Source organism: Eriocheir sinensis, chromosome 24 (genome assembly GCF_024679095.1).
Source record: "Eriocheir sinensis breed Jianghai 21 chromosome 24, ASM2467909v1, whole genome shotgun sequence".
In the NCBI taxonomy this organism is placed as follows: Eukaryota; Metazoa; Arthropoda; class Malacostraca; order Decapoda; family Varunidae; genus Eriocheir; species Eriocheir sinensis.
In genome coordinates, this window is record NC_066532.1 from 4,524,431 (window position 1) to 4,546,591 (window position 22,161).

At 42.1% G+C, this 22,161-nt stretch overlaps 2 long non-coding RNA genes and 1 other non-coding gene across 3 annotated transcripts in view; 2 read left to right on the top strand and 1 right to left on the bottom strand.

Moving 5' to 3' along the window:
- LOC127002799 (uncharacterized) overlaps window positions 1–22,161 on the top strand; it is a 118,528-nt gene that overhangs the window by 79,697 nt on the left and 16,670 nt on the right. The window lies entirely within an intron of this gene.
- Trnah-gug (transfer RNA histidin (anticodon GUG)) lies at window positions 4,562–4,633 on the top strand. Its single transcript has one exon. It is a non-coding gene; the product is annotated as a tRNA-His (tRNA).
- LOC127002798 (uncharacterized) lies at window positions 9,001–10,329 on the bottom strand. Its single transcript, XR_007756552.1, has 3 exons — window positions 10,192–10,329; window positions 10,072–10,128; window positions 9,001–10,008 (listed from the first exon to the last, which is right to left on the bottom strand). It is a non-coding gene; the product is annotated as an uncharacterized LOC127002798 (long non-coding RNA).

Genomic DNA, 22,161 nt, shown 5'->3' on the forward strand with positions numbered 1-22,161 from the left:
TGACACACCCATTACACCCTCTCTATCTCGTGTTGCCAGTCAGATAGTTGTAATAAGCGTCACTTCTTATGTTGAGACTTTTATAACGCGCTGTTGTATGTACCGGAGTCAAAGTTTATGAGGATTGACACACCCATTACACTCTCTCTATCTCGTGTTGCCAGTCAGATAGTTGTAATAAGCGTCACTTCCTATGTTGAGACTTCTATAACGCGCTGTTGTATGTACCGGAGTCACAGTTTATGAGGACTGACACACCATTTCCCTCCTATCTCGTGTCGGCCGTCTCGTAGTTGCAATAAGCGTCACTTGTTATACCGAGGTCTTTATTGAGCGCTGTTGTACAGGAGTAAAAATAGCAAGCAGTAAGAACGTCTTCCTCCTTCTCCAGCCTTTTAATCTCTCATATTGTAGTTGTTAGTTATTAGAATCTTTTAGGGTTTTTGCGTAGATATGTGCTGGAATTAATGAGTAAGAAACCAAGGAAGAAAAAGGAAGTTCCAGCTTCAGTATTTTGATTTTCTGAAAGGTGGCGACATACAGTCCTTCACTATTAAGTTTTTTTCTTCTTCTTTTTCTTTTTTCTTCTTAGTTGTGTAACTTGTGTTTAATTGGAATCGGAAAGTAAAGTAAGAATCATCAGTGACTCTTCCATGTTATCTATTTCAATGGTCTGGTAGTGGACGAGACATTACAATCCTCACTATTTCAAGATATGGTTTCTAGTTGTGTTAAGAAGGAATCAAACAAGCTTTCGTAGGAGTGGCGGGAGGCTTTTCCATGGATAGTTTCATGACCCTGGCGGTAGTCTGACGAAGCTTCTGTGCCATGAAGGCGAAAACACTTATAAGAACTCCAATCAATCTCTTTCTCGGCCTTTGGAAACTGTTGATGTGTGAGGTGGAAGCGTCTGAGAATATCGACTTCAGAATCATTAACTTTTCCAGCCGCTGAATGAGTCGAGTTTTGATCCACCACTCGCTTGGAATTTAGAAAGCGAGTATTTGTCCGTCTGTCTGGCGTTGAGTGTGTTGGTCCGCCGTCTGTCAGCCCGCCAACAAACACTTTAAGTTTCGTCTGTCTGTTCCTTTATTCAAGATTTTCTACCTTTATTTAATTCCTTCCTTTCCTCTTCTCCTTTATTGATCTTGCCTTCCTTCTCTTCTTTCTTCCTTCCTCCTTTCCTTCCTTCCCTTCCTCTATTCAGTCTTTCCTTCCTTTATTTATTCTCTCCTTCCTTCCATCCATCTTTCTTTCCTTCATGTTTTTCTCTCTCCCCACTGTTTTTCTTTTCCTTCCTTCCTTCCTTCCTCCTTTCCTTTCCTTCCTGACTTTCTTCCCTCTGATTGCTCTTCCTTTCCTTTCTTCCTTGCCTTCTTCCTTCTTTCCTGGCTTTCTTCCTTCCTACTATCCTTCCTTCCTTCCTTCATTTATTCATTCCTCCTTCCTTCTTTCCATTCAGTCTGTTGTTTCTGTTTTTCATTTATTTTCTACCCCTTTCATTTCTCTTTGATCTGTTTCACAGCTTGACTTGTTTCAGTTCATATATTTTTCCCTTTCACAATCATCGTCAGCTGCGTTGTATTGTCTGGTTTCGTCATTTCTCTCTCTCTCTCTCTCTCTCTCTCTCTCTCTCTCTCTCTCTCTCTCTCTGCCCAGTTTGTTTTTACTTTGAAAGACTTTCTCTCAATCCAGCGAAGTGGCTCGTTGAGAGAGAGAGAGAGAGAGAGAGAGAGAGACGCAGACAGACAGACAGACGAACAAACGGAGACAGACTTGCATGCACACACACACACACACACACACACACATCTACCCCCCCCCCCCACACACACACACAAACCTTTTCAAAACCCTCAAAAGGTCTCCAAATCACATGCAAGCCAAACAAAGTCGCAGGTCATTTTCCAAGAGTTCGCAACGCTTACCAACACTTTTTCTCCCTTTTTTGCACCGCCCTCAGCGCCACACGAGAGCAAGAACAGAAGGCGTGAATCTCTACTCCTTGCTATGGAAATGAAAGCAAAACCTACATGGGAACGATAAAGCGACATTTCACCCTCCATTCTGGGTACTAAAAATATCGAGGGATGAAAGAGGTGGAGGGTGAGGGGGGGGGGGAAGAAGGGGGACCAGTAAAAAAGGGGGAGAAGGGATGACGAAACGAGTAAAAAGAGGGGGAAGGAGGAGAGGAAAGCGAAAGGAAAAGGGGGAATGAAGGAGAAGAGGGGAGACAGACAGAGAGAGAGAGAGAGAGAGAGAGAGAGAGGGGGTGCGGGAAAAACAAAGAAAGGGGGAAGAGGAATTAAGATTGGAGAGGGCGGCAAAAAGAAAGAAGGGAGGGAAGGAAGGGAAGAAAGGGGCTGGAAGAGAGAAAACGGGAATTGAATGGAGTGGAAGAGAAAAGAGGGAGAGTTAGAGGAGATTGGATGACGATGGAAGGAAGTGAAGGGTACGAAGAGAGAGAGAGAGAGAGAGAGAGAGAGAGAGAGAGAGAGAGAGAGAGAGAGAGAGAGAGAAGGCATGAAAGATTGGGAGAGGACAGGAAGGGGGAGAGAGTACGAATAGATAGGAAAAAGGGAGAGAGGAAGGGGAGGGGGAGGAAAGAAGGGAGAGAGAGAGAGGAGGGAGGGATAGTGCATACAGGAGGAATGAATCATAGGACGAGAGAGAGAGAGAGAGAGAGAGAGGGGGGGGGGTAGGGGGGGCAAGAGATGAGTGAATGGGAAGGGGAGGGACCGGAAGGCAAGAGGGGCGGGAAGGGAAGCGAAGAGGGCGGGATAAGGAAGAGGAGGAGGAGGATACGGAAGGGGGGAAAGGGAGCGAGCGAATGTACCCTAGCGAGAGAGGGGCCAAAAAGGGGCGAGAGGGGCGTGTCCTTAACTCAGCATAGCAACATGAAAGGGCTTAGCGAGGTTGTGACGCTGGAATGGCAACGCTGGCGAGGATGAAGGTCGAGGGAGGCAGGGGTCTTATTCTTAAAACATTTCGTCGCCCAAGGAGTTTACACATATTTGACAAGGCTTTCGTAGGAGTTTTCGGCATTTCCAGGAGTAGTTTTCTGACCCTGGTGTTAATTTGAGCCTCCTTCTGTACCGTGAACCCCCCAAAAGCAGTCATTATAACCCGACTGATCTCCTTTTTCGCCTTTTGGAAATAGTTGATGTGAGGCGTGGAAGTGTCTGAGAATACCGATCAAAGAAAATAAATAAAAAGTTACCCCTACAAACTTGAGTGAATGCTTATAATGAGAGTTGCGTTTTCATTCACTACTTCGATTCACTTGACGAACGATAAATAATGGATAGAGGAGGATGACTTAGAGGTATTTGTAGAGGGTTGCATAGCGTGTAAGGAAGGGGTAGGAGGTAGGGAAGAAAATGGTACTAATAGAAGAATACAAATGAAATGGAAAGGTTAATGAGAATTGGAATATTAGGATAAAGAGATAGGAAGTAAAAGAGTGGGATGACTTATTTGGGTTGTGAGTGAATAGGGTGCATAACGAGGTAAGGATAGGGAGGAAGAGGAGGAGGAGGAGGAGAATGGTACTAAAGAAAGAATAGAAAGGAATGAAGGATGGATAATAGATAGATAGATTGATGAGGATTGGGATACCAGGAGAGAAAAGATAGAAAGAAGAAAGAGAAAATGATGAAGAAAAAGAGTAGGAGAAGCAATAACAGCAGGAAGGAGAAAATTAAGTGAAAAAAGAATCTGAAGAAACTGTCATAATAGAATGTAACCGACAATGAGAGAATGAGAAGAGCTAGACTGGATGGAAGAGGAGGAACAGAAGGATAACAAGTAAAGGACGAGGAAATCAAACAACGTGTAATTGGAGGGATAAAAGAGAATGAATGGGGATGAATGAGTGGTTGAGGACAGGAAGAGAAGTAGATAACGCTGAATGGATAGGAAGAGGAGGAGGAGGAGGAGGAGGAGGAGTGACAAGTGGACAAACTGAAAAACAAAACAAACTAAAATGACGATAATTGAGTCGTATTGAAAGAATAGTAAATAATAACAGTAAAAATAGTAAAACAGTATGAATAGTAAGGGTAAGTAAAGCAAGTGTTAGTTATAAAATGGCAAGGAGGAGGAGGAAGAGGAGGAAGAAACTACGCATGGGGTGGTGAGGTAAGAAGGAGGAGGAGGAGGAGGAGGAGGAGGAGCAGGAAGAGTGCGGGAGGTAAGGATAATAGGTTAGAGAGGAGGAAGAGGAAGAGGAAGAGTATTGGGAAGGCCGGGGGGTAGGATGCGTATAAAACAGTGCGTAGTTGGTATTTGAATAAGGGAAGAGGACGAAGACGAGGAGGAGAGGAGGAGGAGGAGGAGTAGGAGGAGGAGGAGGAGGAGTAGGAGGAGGAGGAGGAGGAGAAGAAGAGATGTAGGTAGTGAATTATAGACTATAGGAGCAGAAACAACAGACAATAACAACAAAACAATAATAATAATCAGTAGAAGAGGAGATGAGAGATGTAGATTGAAAAGTGTAGTAGGTTTAAGAATAGATTACTAGAAGAAACGGCCGCAACAACCATAATAATAAGCCGCGACAGCCGTGATCGTATAGTGGTTAGTACATTGCGTTGTGGCCGCAATAACCCAGGTTCGAATCCTGGTCACGGCAGGAAAGGCGCATACATATTTTTAGGGTAGGCGGTGGCTGAGTGGTTAGCGTGCGGGCCTAGCATTCACGGCGCCATGGACAACGTCGGTTCGAATCCCCACGCTACCACCTTGAATTTTTCAGTCACCGCCGAGTGGCCTAAGACTACCCACATGCTGTCCAGAAGACCACCCATCAACCCGCACTCTAGAAGAAACCGTCCAGTAAATCAAGAATGAGTTCCGGGGGGCAGCATGAGCCAAGCATAACTGGCGCCATTATAAAAATTGCCTGCGCCATAACGGGCTTGGGCCGACCACCAGCCCCCTGAAGAAAGCCTACCGGCGCTACAGGCGGAGATGTAAAAGAAAAATAATAATAATAACAATAATAATAACACTGATAATAACAAGAGGACGAAAAAAATGTTATTAGAAGATAAAGAATAACAGAAAAGAAGGACGAACAGAAGGAGCAACAGAGAAGATAATAAAGAACGAACAGAAAGACAAACGCACAGAGAAGGATAAAGAAGAAGCAGAGAAGGGTGAACAAGAACAAGAATAAGATTACGAAGAACAAGATGAAGATAAAGAACAGGAACAAGAAGAATTAAAAAATGAAAATAAAGAAGAAAGAGGACAAAAACAAAAACAAGAAGAGCAGTAGCAAACAGGCAAGTGTGTGTGTGTGTGTGTGTGTACTGGCTGGCTGACTGATGGGCGGGCTGACTGATGTTCGGTAGGAGGGCGGGCGAGCGGAGCGGACCAAGCGGGGACGGAGCGGGGCAGAACGAGGCGGTAGGGACGGAGTGCAGACAACAGAATCGAGATCTTATGTAAGGCGCGGCGCAGCAGTGGGGTGAGGGAGTGCGCCACCTGCAGGATGTGAAGGTACGCCGAAGTTATGCCGCAGTGGGGAGAGAGAGAGAGAGAGAGAGAGAGAGAGAGAGAGAGAGAGAGAGAGAGAGAGAGAGAGAGAGAGTTCGTGTTGGTCTCGTCATATTTGTAATAGAAGAGGAAGTAGAAGAAGGGGATGAAGGATGAAACGATAATTAATAGCCACAAAAAAGGAAAAGATCATCAGGAGAGAGAGAGAGAGAGAGAGAGAGAGAGAGAGAGAGAGAGAGAGAGAGTTTGTGTTGGTCTCGTCATATGTGTATTAGAAGAGGGAGTAGAAGAAGGGGAAGAAGGAATGAAACGATAATTGATAGCCACAAAAAAGGAAAATATAATCAGGAGAGAGAGAGAGAGAGAGAGAGAGAGGGGGGCTGGGAATGAAGATCATTTTTACATTAGAAGGAAATAAATGGAAATGGATGAGGAAGAAAGGAAAATAAAAATAATAAGGATAATAAAAAAGGAAAGACACAAGAGGGGGAAGGATAAAGAGGAGAGAGAGAGAGAGAGAGAGAGAGAGAGAGAGAGAGAGAGAGAGAGAGAGAGAGAGAGAGAGAGTACACCAGTTAGCCATTCTGTCAAAAGGATGTCTATGCATTTTTCAACGGCTTAACACACACACACACACACACACACACACACACACACACACACACACACATACGGTAGCTAAATGAAAAATGATGCGTTTCTCCTAAGTTTTCCAGAGTACGGTTCGAATTTCTTACAGATTAGGAAGCTTATTTTGCACTCCGTCTTGTTACGTGAAGTTCCAGCAAAGAAAGAAAGTAAAGAAAGAAAGAAAGAAAGAAAGAAAATCGTGAACAATCCTTACTTTTACTTTGTATCTTTTTGAATACTTTATATCTCCATTGGTCCTCCGAGTAGCAAAGAGATTAAACTTGAATAATACTTGTTGGGAGACGCGTATACGACGTGAATGAGTAAATAATTATAAGAAAAAGTTCGTGAAAACAATTATTCATATGTACCTTAAATTTCTTAATATAATACATGTTAAGAGACGCGTATAAGACGTGAATGAGTAACTGAATTATTATAAAAACTTCGTGAAAACAGTTAATCATACGTACCTTACCTTTCCTAATATAATACATGTTGGAAGGCGAGTGCAAGATGCGAATTCATGTATCTTTGCATTCCTTGTATGTATCATGTATTCGAAAACGCCTACCTGCACGTGTCCTTCTATCTGACACCTTTGCCTCATGTATTTACCCAACAAAATTCAACTCAAGAGGTAACAATATTAATCACTACTTGTTCTTGTTCTGCTTTTCCTTTATCCTTTTCTCTTAGTTTCTCTTCCTGTTATTCCTTCCTTGATTCTATTTTTTCTGCTCTTCTTTTTATTTTTTCTTATTAATTATTATTATTGTGTTTGTTCTTCCTGATTTTCTGTTCTTAAACTCACTTCACTTTTCTATCTACCTTTATCCTTTCTTCTTATTTTTTCTTATTAAATTATTATTGTGTTTGTTCTTCCTGATTTTCTATTCTTTAATTAACTACAATTTTCTATCTACATTAATCCTTTTCTCTTTGTTTCTCTTCCTGTTATTCCTTCCTTGATTCTATTTTTTTCCTGCACTTCTTCTTATTTTTCTTATTAAATTATTATTATTGTGTTTGTTCTTCCTGATTTTCTATTCTTTAACTCACTACACTTTTCTATCTACATTTATCCTTTTCTCTTCTTATTTTCTTATACAAATATTATTACTGTGTTTGTTCTTCCTGATTTTCTATTCTTTAACTCACTCAGGGTTGGATTAAATACTGATTTTTTATAAGTCAAATACAAATACAAATACTTTTGTTCGGGATTCCAAAAATACAAATACAAATACAAATACTTTTATTCCTGAATCTAAAAATACAAATAAAAATACAAATACTCCTATTCCAGATTTCAAAGATACAAATAAAAATACTCCTGAAATTATACAAAAAATATAAAGATACTTTTTTCACAAGTTTACACTTCACATCATAATTGCATTTTATCATCATTAATGCCCGGAAGGTTTCCGGGCCGAGTTTTGCTCGCTTAGGAGTGTAAAAATTGCCGGCCTTACTAAACACCCTCTCAGATGGTGCCGGTAACTAACAGGTTCTTGCCTACCACAAGCTCAAAGGGTCAACGGTGCGGAGATGAGTACCTACCGCAGCCACACACAGCTATTTTTTTTTACAGCAAAGGAGACAGCACAAGGGCACACAAAAAGGAAACAACAATAAAAAAAAAGCCCGCTACTCGCTTCTCCAGTAAAGAATCCGAAGATAGCGTAAGAAGAATAGCGTATGCACCCGCCTTTAACTTTACCTTCAGTTTTCTTCCTTTGGTGTCATGGCTAAGTGCAATGGTTAACACACATATACTCTCTCTCTGTCTCCCCCCCCCCCCTCCTCCCCCCGCCAAGGTCTTGCAGCGCTTGGAGACCCGAGTCAAGTGATCACTGAAACTGGTCGTCAATTATTCTGTTTTGGTTCATTTTTTTTATTTTTATTTCCTTTAACGTCTTCTGCGTAGTCATCGAAATGGCCGCCTCTGTGTTAAGGCTGAACTTGACTGAAAAAAAAGGTTCAGGTTTTTTTCAAGGACACACACACACACACACACACACACACACACACACACACACACACACACACTTAATCATGACTGAAACGCGTATTCCAAATTCTTCCTATTACTCTGTCCTACCTCCCCCTTCCCTCCCTCCCTCTTCTTGCCTCCCTGCCCCCGTCCTTCCCTTCCAGCTCAAGGTCGGACCGGAACTAAGGACCACACAATGAAAAAAAAATTGTGGCAGGAAAACGTGTAGGTAGAATTGACCATGACTGATGACGGACTAGATAAGTAAACAAATAAATAAGATGAACAAATAAGATAAACAAATAAACAAATAAAAGATATAGAGATAGAACTTGTTTTTATTTATGCGGATTTTTTATTTATTTATCTACTTTTGCCCTTGAGCTGCTTCCTTAACTGCAAAAAAAGAAAAAAAAAGATGGATAGATAAACATAATGATAGATAGCCATGCAGATAAATAGATAAAGAGTCAGACAAATACATGTTCGATCGTTAGATGATTTGATAGTTAGTTAGTTAATAGGTAGTCCAATAGTACCCTTGTATAGTACCCTTAGTTAGATAGGTAGTTAGATAGGTAGTTTAATTGTTAGACAGTTTGAATTAGTTATTTAGTTCGTTAATTTTACTGTATTCTGTATTTGTTTATTTATTTATTTTGGATTATTTTTTTGTTTTTGTTTTATTTTATTTTGGTGTTTTTCTTTTTCTTTTTGTTTCTTTTTCCTTTTCTTAATCTTTTTCTTTGTTTTCTTGCTGTTGTTTTTCTTTTTTGATGTTCTTTTATTTCATATCATCCTCTTGTTGATGTTCGTTGGTCTGGGTGAGCCGCTTTCCTCCCAGAAGAGACCCACCCATAATTTTGGTGATGTTAGTTAGGGGCCGAAAGGTGGATGATGTTTCTTATATTTTTCTTCTCTTGATGTGTTTTTCTTCTTGTTTTTCTTTTCCGATGTTTTTTCTGTTCTTTTTCTTCTTATTTCTTTTCTTCGTGTTTTTTAATGTTCTTTTATTTCATATCATCCTCTTGTTGGTGTTCTTCGTTGGTCTGGGTGAGCCGCTTTCCTCCCAGAAGAGACCCACCCATAATTTTGGTGATGTTAGTTTGGGGCCGAATGGTGGATGATGTTTCTTTGTATGTTACTTTTTTGATGTTGTTCTGTTATTGCTGTTACTTTTCTTTTGCGATGTTTTTTTGCTCTTTTTTCCCTTATTTTTTGGTGTTCTTTTCTATATCATCCCTCTTTGATGTTCTTTGGTCTGGGTGAGCCTCTTTCTCCCCAGAAGAGACCCATCCATAATTTTGGTGATGTTAGTTTGGGGCCGAATGGTGGATGATGTTTCTTTGTATGTTACTTTTCTTGACGTTGTTCTGTTATTGTTGTTACTTTTCTTTTGCGATGTTTTTTTCTCTTTTTCACATTTTTTTGGTGTTCCTTTCTATATCATCCCTTTTTGATGTTCTTTGGTCTGGATGAGCCTCTTTCTCCCCAGAAAAGACTCACCCATAATTTTGGAGATGTTAGGGCCTGAAGGTGGATGATCTGTGTTTTTTATTTTATTTTCTTGATGTTTTGTTACTATATTTTCCTTTTTCTGGTGTTCCTTTTTATTTTCCTTTTCTTTGGTGTTCCCATCACGTGGATTGTCTACGACATCTAACGAGCACCACAAGCCCCGGTTTATTGTTCGGAGTTTGCTCTCCTAGGCAGACTGCCTACCACGGCTGACGAGCTCCACCTGCCCGGGTTTATTGTTCGGAGTTTGCTCTCCTAGGTGTATTACCTATGACGGCTCACGAGCCCAACCTGCCCGGGTTTATTGTTCGGAGTTTGCTCTCCTAGGTGAATTGCCTACCACGGCTAACGAACCTCACCTGCCCGGTTTTGTAATCGGAGTTTGCTCTCCTAGGTGAACTGCTTTCGCTAACGACCTCCACCTGCCCGGGTTTGTAATCGGAGTTTGCTCTCCTAGGTGAACTGCTTTCGCTAACGACCTCCACCTGCCCGGGTTTGTAATCGGAGTTTGCTCTCCTAGATGAATTGCTTTCGCTAACGACCTCCACCTGCCCGGGTTTGTAATCGGAGTTTGCTCTCCTAGGTGAACTGCTCACGCTAACGACCTCCACCTGCCCGGTTTTGTAATCGGAGTTTGCTCTCCTAGGTGAACTGCTCACGCTAACGACCTCCACCTGCCCGGTTTTGTAATCGGAGTTTGCTCTCCTAGATGAACTGCTTTCGCTAACGACCTCCACCTGCCCGGGTTTATTGTTCGGAGTTTGCTCTCCTAGGTGTATTACCTATGACGGCTCACGAGCCCAACCTGCCCGGGTTTATTGTTCGGAGTTTGCTCTCCTAGGTGAATTGCCTACCACGGCTAACGAACCTCACCTGCCCGGGTTTGTTGTTCGGAGTTTGCTCTCCTAGGTGAATTGCCTACCACGGCTAACGAACCTCACCTGCCCGGGTTTGTTGTTCGGAGTTTGCTCTCCTAGGCAGATTTCCTACCACGGCTAACGAGCCCCACCTGCCCGGCGTTGTAGCCTAAAGATCTCCGGCACCTCCGTCAGGGTCCCGATGGACGCCGAGGCGCCCTGCCGGGAGCCCTCCAGTCCTGCCATGCTCGCCTGGGAGACCTTGGGCTCGCTGGCGCTCCACCGCCCCGCCGATTCGAATAGGGCGGATGCAAGAACTCGCTTCTTAAAACTACCAGACTGGATTATAAAATTAATCATAAATGCCGTGAAGGCGCCGGTCACCGCGTTTATCGGTTCTTGGATGAAGGACCGATGGGCCTCGGGGACGCGCACAAGCATCATAAGGAATCCTCGCCGCGGCTTCCGGCGCAGCATCCTTTTCTCTTTTCTTTCTTACTTCCAATTTTTCTTTTTAATTATATTTTTTTCTCTGATTGACTGATTGATTGATTTTACATAGTAAGAATTGGTTCACCAATTAACGTCTTTCAGGTACATTGCATTCACACACCTGCTGAGGGAGAACACCAGTGAGCGTGTTGACTCACGAGGACGGCCCACTAAAGTTTCCTAACATTTGTATTGGGCTGCCACTTCTCTTTAGTCGTCTGTCCCTCTATTTTTCTCTTCTTTATTTCATTCTATTTCTCCCTTTCTTTCATCCTTGCTCTCTATACATTTCTTTCTTTCAAACTTCTTCATCAGCCCCCTTTCCTTTCCATTCTCCCTCCCCTTCATCTCCCTCCATCCCTTTCATCCCCCTCGCCTCCCACCCTTTGCTCTTTTTCTGTTATCATCACGACAGCTGTTTAATTTCTCTGCGGGGACTTTTTTTTTTTATGTTCGTGGATGTGCCATGCTTCCCGGGGCGTCCATGTTGTTGCACAGCACCCTAGAATATTTTTGGCAAAGTGCTTCAAATTTTTGAAACTTTTTGCATCACACCAGTACCTCAGTGGATTGACATTAAAAGGCAAAACACCTTCTTCTAGGTATGTTTCAAGTTCTGCCTTCACCACTGTAGTGTCATTTGTTGATGCACTTGCCATCATTTGCCCTGATGGAGGCATGTAGGCAAAAAGACGAGGTCGTGTTGCACTCATGCCAGCCGAAAAGACGAAAGGCTCACTCTCTTGAAATGTTTTCTACTTCTAGGTCGACTGAGTTGACTCGGAAATAATTTGGTCCACAATCTTGGAAACCTTTTCCTTTTGCATTTTCTTACATGGCATCCATGCCAGCTTAAACCTGGGGCCCATGACAGCTGCGACAATGACATCAGTCCGCTCAAGAAATGGATGCAACCTCTTTTTGATAGGTGACTGTAGTGCATATGCCAAGTTAAAGCAGTAGATCGGTTCACTGTTTCTCTCGTCGTCTTCACTCACATCTCATCCCCTATGCCTCCCATTTCCGTGACGTCACACATTTTTGCGGGCGGATCCTTCTTCCGAGCCACCCATCCCTCAGTAACTCCCTAAATCCTCTCCTACTCCTCCTCCATGTGACCTGAGGTTAATTTCCTCCTTACTCCCCACCCTTAATTTTTTTCCTCCTCCGCCTTCAACCTTAATGTTCTCCTTACTCCGCTTTCCCCGTGATCTGACGTTAATCCTTTCCTCCTTCGCCTTCAACCTTCATCTGTTTCCTCCTCCGCCTTAACGCGGCTTAACATTATTTCTTTTTCTATTTCCTTAACAGTATTTATCCTCCTCAAATGGTTTTGACTCGAAATATAAATACAAATACAAAATACTTTTTTTCTGGGTGCCAAAATACAAATACAAATACAAAATACTTTTTTTCTGGGTGCCAAAATACAAATACAAATACAAAATACTTTTTTCTCTGGATGTCAAAATACAAATACGAATACATTAAAATTGTATTTAAATACAATTCAAATACAAATACAATTGTATTTGATCCACCCCTGAACTCACTACATTTTTCTATCTACTTCTCTCTTCTCTTTTGTTTCTACTGTATCTTTGTATTCCTTGCATGTATCACGTCATCGGAAGCATCCACTTATATGTTTCTTCTCTTCCATACCTTTGCCTTCTGTATTCACCACCCGCAAAAAAAAAAAAAAAATAAATAAATAAATAAATAAATAAATAAATAAATAAATAAATCATGAGGTAACGCTTTAAACCCACAATGTACAAAAGATAAAGAGAAAGGAAAGAAGAAAGGAAAGGAAAGGGACAGTAAGGGTGTACATATTCTACTTAACTTTTTTTCATTCTTTAACTGAAGTCGAAAACGCCCACCTTCCCTCCCTAACTAATCTCTCCTTCATCTTCTACTCCCACTTTCTGCTCATTTCTTATTTATTTCATTCTACTCCTTCCTCTTTTTCAGCCCTATCATTTCTGTCTGTTTCTGTATTACCACCAAAACTGAACTATGCTGCTAACTCTCTTAAACACACTATTTTTTTCTTATATTCCACTAACCTTTTTTTCCCTCGTGTAACATAATCCGGTAACGCCCACTTACCTTGCCTGTTCTCTGACACTTGCTTCTCGTATTTAACACCAAACATGAACTCAATAGATAACACTAAACATAAACCCACAAATCGTATATCCCTCTTAGCTTTCACTCCCTCTGTAACATCATTCCTATGGACGCCCACTTACACGTTGAAACTATCTTACACCTCTGCTTCCTGTATCTGCCATTAAAGCTGAACTCCTTTCGCTCTTCTGTAACATCATTCCTATAGACGCCCACTTACACGTTGCAACTATCTTACACCTCTGCTTCCTGTATCTGCCATTAAAGCTGAACTGAATAGATAAGAGTGAACATTAACCCAGAATTCATATATCACACTAACCTTTCGCTCTTCTGTAACATAATTCGTAAACACCCACTAACACGTTGCTATACTATCTGACACTTTGGCGTCCTGTATTCGCCATTAAAGATGAACTGAATAGATAAGAGTAAACATTAACCCACAGTTCATATGTCCCACTAACCTCTCATCAACCTGTAACAGTGTAACTTCATATGGAGGCACCCAGCTACACGTTATTATACTATCATTATTATTATTATACCATCAAAACATTACCCTCAACACAGAACGTCATGTATCTCACTTACTGTAACACTTTAAACCCACTATTTAAATATCCCACTAACTTTTCGCTCTTTTGTAACTTCATATGGAGACGCCCACTTATGATACTGCTATGTGACACCTTGGCTTCCCGTCTTCACCAAAACTAAACTCTACAGGTAACACTCTATTCAACACACTATTTTATATATTCCACGTGGCATTTTCTATGTAACTTGATTCGGAAACGCCCACCTCCCTCAACTGCTCTCTGACACCTTGGCTTCCCGTCTCTACCACCAGAACTTAGCTTTCAACACAGAACGCCATATATCTGCTTAACTTTTTCTCTCGTTAGGTAATTCGGCCTCTTCATGCGCCACGTCCCCGCTATCTAACACTATTTTGCTTCCCTTATATACTCACGAAAACTCAACTTCCAGCACAGTTCGCCTTAAAAACTACTCGCCTTTCTCTCGTTAGGTAATTCGGTCTCTTCATGCGCCACATCCCCGCCTCCTAACGCCATTGCTTCTACTATTTACTCAGGCAAACTCAATAGACGAGGCCGCGGGTGTGAGTACGGCGCCGCTCTGCAGACCCCCTTGGCTCCCCCTGGCGGCGACGTCCTTAAAGGTTCCTCATTAATGCACGACAATGAAAGATAATTGGCTGCGATATAAAGGCTGGGTACGGCGATGGGTGCGTGGTGTGGCGTTATGGTGGTGGTGGTGGTGGTGGTGCTATTACTACTACTACTACTACTACTACTATTACTATTACTACTACTACTGCACTACTATTACTACTACTACACCACTACTACTACTACTACGTACTTCATCTTGTTTTCTTCTCTTTGTTTTCTTCTACATCTTCATTTTCATCGTTTTCTTTTTCTTTTTTTCTTTTTCTTCTTTTTTCTCCTTCTTCCTCTTCCTCATTTTCTTCTTCTATACGGCGCTACTACTACTACTACTACTACTACTACTACTACTACTACTACTACTACCACTACTACCCTAACGACAATGCCATACGTAAACACCAATGCACACAATATATACTTTACAAACTTCAACATCCTCGGCTTCAAAGTTAAACACCAAGTCACTGTCTAGTACCCGGAAGAAGCTGTCTTGTTTACTTACTGTTCTTTACTTGTTTATTGGCTTACTGGATGTTGTTTACTCAGAACCACTCCCTTAAGAACCGTCCTTCCTTAGGGTTAGCGAAGTTTCCAGAGAAGAGGCGGAGGAGGCGTGAGTGAAGCATTTCCATAGCTTGTCAAAGGAAGCTACGTACAAAGCCTCCGTCCATTGTGGCCATCAAAGACATCCGCTATAGGCTTAGAGCGGTGTTTATCCCTCTCTCCCTCTCGCTCCCTCCCTCGCTATGGCTGACAGTACTGCCCTCAGGATCTGTCAGGGTCGTTGCTCCTCTCATTAGCATATCGCCCCGGGCTACGTTTAAGTCCCCCGTGAAAGGTTCGTGTTCCCGCGTCTCCCAGCGTCGCAGCGGAAGACGGAAATGCTAACAAGGCGTCCCCCAAGGCTCTCATGAAGCGTCACGGGGGTAGGATGATGTTTACAGGCACGCATGGCAAGACCTCTGACACCCATCTCTTTGTCTGACGAGTGGTCTTATTGGGTATTGTGAGACTGGTACTTCTGCTACTACTACTACTACTACTACTACTACTACTTCGACTACGACTAGAACACAAAATCCACACTCATCTATACTCTTTTTTTTTTTATAGGAACAGGGATTTGCGGGCTTTTTTTCTCTCATATATTTTTTTGCCCTTGAGTTGCTTAGTTAACTGTAAAAAAATAGTAAGAAAACAACAATTTTACTACTACTACTACTACACAAAAATCCCACCACCATCACCACTACTACTACTACTACTACTACTACTACTACTACTACTACTATACTACAACAGACAGACCTCGTGTTTCTTTCGTGTTTTCTGATATGCAAGTTCACAGTTGAAGTTTAAGAAGCCAGGTTTAAATAAGGTTTGGTGGCACTCTGGGTAGTCACTTTCAGCACTTTACACACTTCTTGTCAATGTGTATATTCGAACCAAAAAGGGAGACGTTTGTACTGGTTTGCAGGTGACACTTTGGTACTTTAAAGTGACATCTCGCCTCCCCAAAAGGTGTCAGAATCTATCAAACCCCGATAACGACTGACTAATACTTGACACGAGTGAAACCTTTATCACCGCCGTGAGGAGCGAGAAAAAGGGTGTCAGATCCTATTGAGCGCTGTCACCGGCGATATTACACGTCTCAGAAGCCTCCCAACGACAGACGTCTCGCTCCACCCCCGTACGCCTTGATGCCGGGGACAGCCTCTTTGTGTCGGCGACTTGAGGAACCAGAAGACCACTCAGCGTGATGAAAGGACGGCTAACTTATTGCAGGCGCCGCGGGTCTTAGGGGGAAGGGTTACAGATGAGGACGAGGGTAACCAGAAGACTCCAGTGTGATGCCCGTCTTCGCTAACACCAGAGCCTTGCAAATAAGCGATGACACGAGGGAAGGGTGAAGGTAGAAGGAGTAACGAGAGGAAAGGTAAATTAGAAGGGACTGCGAGATAGGAGAGGGAGTCGGGGAGAGAATGGAAGACGAGGGAGAGGTGAAGGATGGAGAGGAGGAGGAGGAAGGAAGGAGGGAGATGATGATGAAAGTGCAAGGGGAGGAGAAGAAGGGAGAAGAGGGTGAAGCTGTAGATAGAATGAATAGAGGAGGAGAGACAGCCACAGAGGATGAAGAGGAAAAGGATAATGATACGAAGAGAAGAGGAACAGGAGAATAAAAGTAAAAGGGGAAGAAGAGGTGATAAAGAAAAGATAAATGATAGAGGAGAAAAGGGAAAAACAGATAAGTAAAACGATATGAGAGGAGCAAAATAATAAGAGTAGAAAGAGAAGAAGTGAAGAAGGTGATGAAGAATAGATAAATAACAGGGCAGAAGAAGAGTGAAAGGTAGATAATGAAAAGGATAAAGGAGAAGCAGATGAATGAGTGCAGAAGGGGAAGAGAAGAAGAAGAAGGTGATAAAGAAGACAGAAATAACAGGGCAGGAAAAGAGGAAAAATTAGCTAATGAAACGAAGATGAGATGAGAAGAAAAAGGGGAAGGAGGGAAAAAGGTAATAAAGGAGAGAGAAGAGAAAAAGTAGATAACGAAAGGGAGATAAGGGAAAGAGAAGGAAGACTAGAGTAGAGGAGAGATGGAAGGAGGAAGAAGGAGAGAGGAGAGAGAAGAGACGATAGCTTAACGAATTGGGAAAGAAGAGAAAGAGGAAATAAATTAGAGAAAGAGGAAAAAGTAGATAACGAAAAGGAGATAAGGGAAAGAGAAGGAAGACTAGAGTAGAGGAGAGATGGAAGGAGGAAGAAGGAGAGAGGAGAGAGAAGAGACGATAGCTTAACGAATTGCGAAAGAAGAGAAAGAGGAAATAAAGAAAGAGGAAAAAGTAGATAACGAAAAGGGAATAAGGGAATAGAGAAGACTTGTAGAGGAAGAAGGAAGAGAGAGAGACCCATACCTTATCTAATTGGACGAGACGAAGAAGGGGAGTACAGTAGCCAACTCATTATATTGACAAGAGAGAGAGAGGAGATCTGATACCTTGGATGTTAACAAGAGGAAGGTCACGAAGAATGGAAAGGACGCAGTCGATACCTTGAAGACCTGAAGAAAAGGAAGAAGACCGGGCTAAGAGAGTTGAGACCAGTGTTAGGGGAAGGTTTTGAGGTGTGCAAGTTAGTTTAGTGGTGAAGACAGCGTTAGTAGTAGTAGTAGTTGTAGTAGTAGTAGTAGCAGTAGTAGTAGTAGTTAAGAGTATCAAGACACTTCTCCACCCGAAATTGACCTCTCTTTTGGCTACTCTTCTTTACTTTCTTTAATAGCAGTCTTTTTTATTTTTTTTATTTTGACCTATGAGCAGCTTCCTTAACTGTAAAAAAAAATAATAGTAATAGTATGGGTAGTAGCAGTAGTAGAGGTAGTAGAAGTAGTAGTTTAATAATAGTAAGATGGAACTCGCTATTAGTCTTCACGGTGTAGTTATGATCTCCACCTTGGCTTGTTATGTAGCACGTCTTGTATACTTAACGTTAACTTCACTTAGACGATTAGAACACTCGTGGAGACTGTGTACACGTTACGGACGAGAATAGTACACATACCACCACCACCAACAACAACAACAATATGACCCAACAAAAGCCCTTCTGATCCCAATATTATAAGAAGCGGTTGTATATTTTTTTATAGTACGGACGAAATTTTCCTCTCTGTCGCCCTTCCTCCTCTCCTCTCCTCTAGTTACCCTTCTCTTCCCTTATCCCTTTCATTATCCAGTTTTTCCTCTTCTCTCTTTTTTCATCAATTCTTATCTACTTTTTTTTCACTTGGGTAAGAAAGTAAAACCAGCAACAGTAAACCTAATAACAACAACAACAACAACAATAATAATAATAATAATAATAATAATAATAATAATAATAATAATAATAATAATAATAATAATAATAATAATAATAATGATAATAATAATAATAAAGGCATACCCTTCCCAACCACAACCGGGATTCGAACTAAGGTCCCTAGATTATTCAGGTTTACATCGGCTTATATAACATAAGCGTATTAACCTCGCCCCCAGACCCAAGATTACACTTAGTCCCATCCTCCTTGAGCTGTGTGTGTGTGTGTGTGTGTGTGTTAAGTTTATTACCTTCCTCCTCCTCTTCTTGCTCTTGTTCTTCTTCTTCTTCCTCTTTCTTCTCCTCCTCCTCCTCCTCCTCATGTTCCCTGTTACTCCTTCTTAATTTCTCCTCTTTTTTTCTCTTTCATTTTTCAGCATTTCTTTTTAGTCTTGTTCTTCTCGTTCTTTGTTTTTTCGTCGTCGTATTCGTCCTTCGTGTGTGTGTGTGTGTGTGTGTGTGTGTGTCGGCCACTCGGATAGCGTATGTGTGTCAAGGAAAGGGGAGTGTGGAGACGATGGGGCTCCTGTTAATGGGTCTGTCTGATCGCCGTATGAAACATTTATTACCCTTCTCCTCCTCCTCCTCCTCATCCCCCTCTTCCTTCTACTGCTCCTACTACTACTACTACTACTACTACTACTACTACTGCTACTACTACTACTGCTACTCTTCTCCCCCTTTTCTCCTTCATTTTGTTGAGATTGTTATTTTTCTGTTTCCTCTTTTTCCCTATTATTCCTTCTCTTTATTTTTTATTAGATTAGATATTTTTATTAGATTTTTTATTATTATTGTCTTCTGTTTTCTTTTTCTTTCCTTTTTCAATTTTTTTGTTCTTGTTTTTGTTCTTGTTGTTTTTCTCCTCCTTTGTCTCCTTTCTCTCCGTCATCGTCGTCCTCTTCCTCTTCCTTCTCCTCATTCATAAATACCTACATTAAAAAAAGGAAAACAAAAAGAATCACTCACATATAAACAACTGACTAACCATCTAACTAACCATCTAACTAACTAACTAACTAACTAACTAACTAAGAGAAAGAGGAAGAGTAGGCGGCAATGTCCTGAAAACTAACAGAAAAGAATCAGATACAGCCAGGAGGAGGAAAGCGTAACTAAAAGGAGCGCCAAGGACATAGGTGGCGCTGCTGTCGAGACTCGAGGAAGTAGGGCCGTCGTCGCAGTGCTGAAGATGCCGTCGTCCCGGGTCGGTATGGACGGCCGGGCTGGTTGGTGTCAGTGGTTTCATTTGCATGTTATTATCCGGCGAGTCAGTTTAGTTTGGGCGACTAATTTACATTTTATTAAGTTGCAGGAGTTCGATCCGAGACACACGTAGAGGCTGGACGAAATGAGAGACGGAAGGGAAGGGAGAGAGAGAGAGAGATGGAAAAAGGGAGGGTATGGGAGACAAAGAGACTGAGAGAGATAAAGAAGGCAAGGGAAGGGAGAGAATGAAGAGAAGGATTTCGAAGTAGGGAACGTATGGGAGGGAGAGAGACGAAAAGACAAAGAGGAGGAAGGAAAAGGAGAGAAAGACATGGGAATAGTGAGAAAAAGGAGAGAGAGGGAGGGAGAGTGAAGGGAAATGGAAAGGAAGTAAAATAAAAGAAGAGGGACTAACAGGAAGAAGGAAAAGAAAGAGGGAGGAAGAAGGGAGAGGGAGGATAAAAGGGAAGGGTAGGTGAGGGGAAGGGTGAAGGGAAGGAAAGGAAAAGATAGGGAAATGAAGAGTAGAGAAGGAAAGACAAACAGGAACAGAGGAGACGAAAAGAAAGGGAATGAGGGAGAGGTCGGATAAAGGGGAGAAGAGGGGAAGGAGAATGGAAGGGAGGAGAAAGTAAAGTGATGGGATGGGAAGGGAAGGGAAGGGAGAGGCATTGACCAGTGGTTATCTTGTCCCTTCCCGTCACATGGTGAAAGTAGATTAATAAAGGCCAACGAAGAGAGAGAGAGAGAGAGAGAGAGAGAGAGAGAGAGAGAGAGAGAGAGAGAGAGAGAGAGAGAGAGAGAGAGAGAGAGAGAGAGAGAGAGAGAGAGAGAATAACAGAAATAACAATAAAAGGGAGAAAAAACGAAGGCCAATCTAACTTGTGTGTCTCCCGTGCATACAAAGAAGAAGATGAAGAAGAAGAAGAAGGAGAAGGAGAAGAAGAAAAAGAGGTCATGTTAGTATTTCCATGAGTAGTGTTATGAGCCTAGTGATAGCTTGACAAGGCTTCCGCACTCCCACTTTGGTCAAGGCTTTCGTATAGGTTGTGGTAGTATGTCCATGGGTAGTATTATATTAAGAAGAAGAGGAAGAATAAGAACAAGAAGAGAAAAGGAGAAGAAGAAGAAGAAGAAGAGAGAGAATAAGAACAAGAGGAAGAAGAGGAAGAAGCTGGAAGAAGTCACCTTTAGACCAAACTCTAAATAGCACAGGATGGCTCTGGACGACGAAGAGGCGAAGCTCTCCACAAATAACATCGCAGTAGAAAAAAACCCCGCCCCAAAAAACTTGAGATCCTATCCGTGCCCTTCCCCCTCCCTCCCTCCCCCTCCCCCCGTGCAGGCCAGTCATGTAGGGCTTTCCGGGCTTGGAGAGGGAAGTCCCCGTCGCGCTGCCCCGGGAAAAACTTGCTCAGCCCACAAGGACGTATAGAGGAGAGGATTCAGAGAGCGTATTCTCAAGACGCATTTGGCCCTCACAACCTCCATTTCCCAAGGCCACAAAGGAGATGAGTTGGGTTCCCATGTGGGTGTCACGTTCACGGTGCAGAAGCCTTGTCAAATTATCGCTAGGCTCATAACACTACCCGTGGAAATACTACTAACACAACCTATACTAAAGTCTTGCCAAACTATCACTAGGCTCATGAAATACTAACACAAACTCTACTAAAGTCTTATCAAACTATCACCAGGCTCGTAACACTACCCGTGGAAATATTAACACAATCTCTATACCGAAGCTTTGTCAAACTATCACTAGGTCCATAACACTACCCGTGGAAATTCTACTAACACATCCTCTATCAAAGCCTTGTCAAACTCACCAGGCTCATGACACTATCCATGGAAATACTTCTAACACAACTTATACGAAAGCCTTGACAATTGTGTGTTTCCACGTTCATGGTGTAGAAGCCTTCTCAAACTAGCACTAGGCTCGTAACACTACCCATGGAAATAGTAACACAACCTCTACCAATGCCTTGTCAAATTATTACTAGGCTCGTAACACTACCCATGGCAATACTAACACAACCTCAACTAAAGTACTATCAAACTATCACTAGGCTCGTAACACTACTCATGGAAATATTACTAACACAACCTATGCTAATGTCTTGTCAAACTATCACTAGGCCCATAGCACTACCCATGGAAATACTAACACAACCTCTATCAAAGCTTTTGTCGAACTATTACTAGGCTCATGACACTACTCATGGAAATAATAACAACCTCTACCACACCCTTGTCAAACTATCACTAGGCTCATAACTACTCATGGAAATACTAACACAACCTCTACCAAAGCCTTGTCGAACAATCACTAGGCTCATGACACTATCCATGGAAATACTACTAACACAACCTATATGAAAGCTTTAACAAATGTGTGTGTGTGTGTAGAAGCTTTGTCAGACTATCAGTAGGCTCATAACACTACCCACAACCACTACGAAAGCCTTAACAAATGAGGGTGTCTAGGCCCCGAAATGTCTAAGAACACGAGTCTAGAGGTTCATATTGTAGCAGGATCTCCTATAGACTCGTAACACTACCCATGGAAATACTAACACAACCTCTACTAAAGTCTTATCAAACTATCACCAGGCTCTGTTATTTCTTCCCTTCGTTCATTTCTTTCTCTTTCTCCTCTTGATTCATTCCGTAGTTCTTTATTTTCTTCTTTCTGGCTTATTGTTCTCTTCTTTTTTCCCCGTCTCTTTCTTTTTTTATCACTAGTAATTTTCCC